The following is a 6,000-nucleotide window of genomic DNA, read 5'->3' as shown; positions in this document are numbered from 1 at the left end:
AATCCACGCATCCTAACAGAGATGCTAACAAAGGAATGGGCCAAGATACACAGCAAAGTGTCCCCAAGGATGCTGAACTGGCCGACTCAGCAAGACACTCAGCAGTGTACTTTGTGTTACCAGGCTTTGTGGAAAACATCTGAGGCCTCATAAATAAGACCAAGAGTCAAATTTCTATAGCTGAAGGTGTCAGTGCTCATAGGAAAGATAGCTCCTTATTTGTGAAAAAGAGGTGCTCAGAGCCAAGGCAATTTTAAGTTTTTAGGCGTACCTTAAGTCTTCTCTGTTTTAAAATCAATGTTTCAGGCTGTGTACAGCCTTGTTCCAAATGCATCCAAACACACATCCAGCTCTGCAAAACACATGCCAGGCATAAGAATATCAGTCTGGTCCCACCTTAAAATCTCCAGTATTCTCTATAATTTTCCTTTGTCAGCAGCAATTCATTGATCTTTTGAACGTGTACAATTTTTTAATCTGTAGATGTCTCAGACAAGATTTAAATAGCAGCAGACTGTGTTTGAAGCCTTCCACATCAATGAAAATTAAAGGCCCTTTTCCCAAAGCTTTTTAATACTTGCTCAACTTTGGGCATATGAGCAATGCTATTTAGGAAAGGGATAATTCATGTGTTTTGCTGTACTGCTGCACAACAGCTGGATGACAGTACAAATTGCTCAAGTGACATTCATGAGATTACATGTTTTCTTAAAAAAATAAACCTACAAGAGGAATATTACTTGGCAACACATTTTAGGAAGGGAGAGAGGACCTGGTGACAAAGAATGCACAACCCTGAGGAACAGAGTGTGTTTTGTCTCACTCTTTACAGATTAGATACCCCTTAAATAATCCAAGACCCTGAGACCTGGAAAACTGGAGCAAGGAAGATTTAGCTGTGGTGAAATAGGATCAGGTTAGGGGATATTTAAACAAATTGGACATAGGTTAATTCCATGGACTATGATGGGATGCACCCACAAGTGCTGAATGTTCTAGCAGATAGTAAGACAGCAGGGCCACTCTTGCTGGTATTTAGACGGTTGTGTTCCTTGGAGGAGGTTCCTGAGGATGGGAAGAAAGAAAATGTCATTTCTGTTTTCAAAAAGGGCAAGAAAGGGGATCTGGGGAAGTACAAATTAGTAACCCTCACTGTGATCCCTGGGAAAGTGATGAAAAAATTTCTAAATACACAAAGGACAAGATAATGGAGAAGTCAGCAAGGATTTCTGAAAGGACAAGCATGCCTGACCAACCCAATTATGAAGAGATGATTTGTGAGGGGAAAGCAGACCACGCTGTTTATTTGTTCCAAGGACTGTAGTAGGCTTTCAGCACTGTTCCCCACAGCATTCTCAGAGACAAGCTGAAGAAGTACAAGTAAGGCAGTCGATTGAAATTGGCCTGAAACTGCCAGGCTCAGAGTCGTGATCACAAAATCCAGTTGTGGCAGGAAGCCCAGCTGGAGGCCATTCACTGGTGGTGCACCCAAGGAGAGGATGCTGAAGTCAGTACTGTTAAACATTTCCATTATTGGTTTTGATGACAGGGTGGAGTCTACCCTCAGCAAGTTTGCTGATGACACAAAACTGAGAGGAGTGGCTGATACTCAGGAGGGTTGTGCTGCCATCCAGGCCGACCTCAACAGGCAGGAGAAATGGCCTGAACAAAACTTCATGCAGTTCAACAAGGCTCAGTGCAGACTCCTCCCCAGTGCATCTGGGGAGAAACAGCCCCACACATCGGAACCTGGTGGGAGCCAAGTGTTTGTAAAGCAGCTGTAAAGCAAAGAACATGGGGATCCTGGTGGACACCAAGCTGATCATAAGTTATTGTCATGTCCTTGCAACAAGGAAGCCCACCAGATTCTCCAAGAGAAATGACAAGGAGCATTACCAGCAAGATGTGATCCTTCTTTTAGCACTGGTGAGATACAAATGGAGTGCTGAGTCCAACCCTAGGCTCCCCATACAAGGATCATATGGATTTACTGGAGTGAAACCAGGCAATGGGCCAGAAGATCATGAAGGGAATGGACCGTCTGTCATACAAGGAGAAACTGCGAGCTAGGACTGTACAGACTCAAGAAGAGACAGCTGAGGGATGAGCTCATCAGTGTGTAGAAAGTATCTGATATGGGAAGAAGGGGTAGAGAAGATGGAGCCCAACTCTTCTCAGTGCTAGCCAGTGGCTGGACAAGACTCGATGGACACAAATGAAAGTACATAAAATCACACTCAACCATAAAATGACACATTTTTTTCCCCCTTCCTGTGAGAGTAGTCAAACACTGGCTCAGGTTCCCCAGAGAGGTTGTGACCTCTCCATCATTGCTGGTACTCAAAACCTGACTGGACACGACCTTGAGAAACCTGGCCCCACTGACCCTGCTCTGAGCTTGGGGGTGATTCTCAACAGATAGTCCAGCACCAGCTGTCACAGATCTCATGCTAAATTCAGGTTTACATTAAGAATTTTCATCTTACTTCTCCTAGTGAGTAAAAGAAAACCTTTAAAGTATCCAGTGTAGCTGCCTTATTCAGCTGAACCGTGAAATAATGGTCATTACAGCATACTCAATCTGAAGGTACTAACAGCCAATTATCCTACAAGTGGTGTTTTTTGCAGAGCTAACCTTTTAGTCTTTACTCTGTCTTTTCCTGTGTAATGTACTTACATTAGAATCTAAATGGACAGTATTGCTTCAAGTCTAAAACGTCTAAATAAAAGATACAATCTAGCACAAAGGAGTTACATCCGCTTTCTCGTTTTAACTTCTGCCTGCAAGGTTACAGGAACACTAAAAACACCTGCTCTCCTGCGAAAGTCCTTTCTGTTGCCAGCTGCACTAAGTAGTAAGGCCTGCTCTTAGTTAGCAGCTCTGTAGTTTCCTCTTTTGTCACAAAAGCAGCAAATACATTTTAAACTTGCAGCATATGCCAGTGAAACTCCTGGAACACTTATGGTTCCTCTAGTGCAGGCCAAGTCATATCACCACCAGGATGGTGGGAAGCCTGATACCGACTCGGCTGGTGAATGAACGACTGAGTTATCCAGGTCTGACAAATTGTCAGTCTTCTGCAGACTGAGGTGATTTGCTGACCTCCCTCACCATCCAGGGGAAGTGTTTAAAGGAACAAGTAACCCAAAATTGCAGGCAAGAAAAAAAGGAAGGTTGCTGTGGAAAAGAACTGAATATTAGTATTTGACAGACTTTAAGACTATCATCAAACTAATTTCAGCCATATTCCAATCAGGTCAGTTCAGTTCAGACAGATGTTAATTCTGTTAATCTTCCTGGTTTAGTGGTGGACTTGGAAATACTAGGTTTACAGGACTCTATGATTTTAAGGGTCTTTTTCAACCTAAATGACTCCATGATCTATACTACAATAAGTGCACACATACGCTTTTACTGTCAGTGCTAAAGTTTGCAGCATCAAACTAGTATCTGGGCAAGCCCTGCATTAGCAACAAATTACCTCCATCAATATTTACTTCTTCAAGAATCAAGCCCAGGAGCTTCTACAGGCCAAGGGTAAACAAGAAGTGTTGGTAACCTGTACAGAAAAGCCAGTCTCTAGGGAACCACATAAACAGTTTCATTTCCCCATCAGGAGCTAACACAAGGGTCATCCACCACTACTTCTTGCAGAGTTGTTCATGGTTTTGCTATACTACAACCACAGAAACCAGATGCTGCAAACAGCAGCTCTCACTCCTACCCTGTGGAGATGATCATTTTACAAGGAGGAGACTTCATCTGGTACCTGCAACATTGGTTTCTTGTTTGGAACCTCAAGCAGCATTGAGATAAAGTCAGTAAAATTTGTTTTCTCAGGCTTTGGATCTTACAGGCCCAAATCTGAGTTGCTGTCTTAAGCTACCTTTCACTTTAGAAAATATTTATTGTTGTGAACACTCTCCTCATTTTCCACTTAGTTCAAAAGAAAGGTGGAAATTTGAAAAAAATTCTGCCAGGTTTAGTTTGCCTTTTTTTTTTTTTTTTTTCCCTTCTGCACTCCCAATGATAGAAACAAACCAGAACACAAGGAAGGGCCAGGTTGAGCCCCACTCTTGCAATTGGCACACAAACACGCTCATCAACCAAAGGCATTGTAGCCTGACTGCTGACAACACAGAGCAGAAGCTGAATCACAGCTGAGCAGGGCTAGACAGAGCCTGAGTTTGATGTAGTAGACATTTGTGGAGTCAGTCCTGCAACATAAAACCTGTTTTCTAACTCTGCATGTCAGGAGTTAACAATCTGAGAGGAGAAACCTGCCAGGTACTAAATGAGAACACTACTGAGGTTCACAATAGGAAACCAACAAAACTTCTGATCAGTACAAAAATGTCATCAGTGGGGTTTATTTCCCCCTTGTTGATTTGTCTTAGAAAGTTTCTACCTAATTTTCAGCTGTTCATTCCTATAGAAAGAAGGGTGGGACTGAAGTTACCTACAGTGAATGAAGGAGAATTTAGAGGAGCATTACAGAGCACATGTCACCCATTCACAGAATACAAATAATGATTTGAAAGTATTTGAAGTGTTCAAAGTGGCTTTGCTGTTACATACAGTATTTTACCACATCCTAATTACAAGTTTCTGAATCACTTAGCTAGTTGCAAAAAGCCTAGAGGCATAAAAATCAGAAAACAGAGGTAAATAGTTTATACGTGTTGTCATGAAGTTGCTGGCATTTCTGGTGATATTTCAAATATTTTAGATAGGCAGTACTGACACAAAGTAACTTGATGGAAAACGAAAGAGGAATAGCTCAGATTATTACTTTATATACCCATTGGACATGGTTCCACCGAACCATGAAGTTAATCTCCTTATCAATGCTGATTTATTACCACTTTTGCCTGCAAGAGCATATGTATAAAACATTAAATCACAGTAATATTTGCCCTTTCAACAGCCAAACCCAGGGCCAAAATACCAGGTTTGGATGACACTGACCTCCCACAGCTGCTCTCAGGTATTGATGTTATGTGAACAAAAAGAGAACAAGCAGGGAGTGAGCAGAACCTCTATAACCTTGGAGAGCTTTTGCATCAATCACTTCACAATTTCAAATGCCAAATTTTTGAAAATCAGCAATGAAGGTGCTTACACTCCTAGCCCACTGCAGCCAGCATCTCTGTGGCACAGTAGGTAGGAAGAAGCTCAGCATAAAAGCACTTGGAATGTGCATGTAAAAAAATGGTAGTATTTAATTAAGTTAAAACAGTACCTCAAAATGCTGCTGGAAGAGCACAGCTCTTGTTTCCAGGATTGGAGGGATTGAAGCACCATCAGATTGCACCTGTAGAAAATGTTATGCTCTTGATATATTGTTTGTGTAAATCATTTACCCATGGCTAGAGAGAAGAGTTCTTAAGCACCTTGTAGCTGTTCAACATTTTCCTGGACTGACTGGTTTGGTAGCATTTGCATTCTCCCGCTAAAAAGCCCACCAGCTTCTGTCTACTTGGTTTGTGTAAGAGATTGTATTGCTAACACATATATGGTCTAGTTCAAATAGTAGTAACAGGACTTCTAAGTCCTGCATACCTTGGCATTAGAGCTAAATACGTCATAAAATCCTTTTTGGACCAGACCTAGAAACCTGTGGAAAGATTTAGGAAAATCATGCCAACAGTAAAACCACCTAAGCCATTGGTAAGGAGTGAAGAGTCTGATATGGGGATAATGAGAGAAGGTCAGATCTCTATTTATACTATTTAACTCTATTGAGTTAAAATCGTAAGGGACTTTTAATTTTGCTCTGAGTTCTCTATCACACTAAAACATTTTGTCTGGTTTTGAAGGCACTCCAGGTACAGTAGTGGACAGGCAGTGCTGATAGGTGGCTCCTGTGCCATCTATTACAGGACATCTGTCACACATATACCTGGACTGTTTCTCACTGCTGTTTCTTTAAAGATGACAGACATTCTCATTCAGAAAGGCTGTCTATTTATATCCCCTTAACACTGCTTCCTTCACTG

The sequence above is a fragment of the Sylvia atricapilla genome, chromosome 4 (assembly GCF_009819655.1).
Source record: "Sylvia atricapilla isolate bSylAtr1 chromosome 4, bSylAtr1.pri, whole genome shotgun sequence".
NCBI lineage: Eukaryota > Metazoa > Chordata > Aves > Passeriformes > Sylviidae > Sylvia > Sylvia atricapilla.
The sequence above is the reverse complement of the archived record's forward strand: the minus strand, read 5'-3'. Positions refer to the sequence as shown.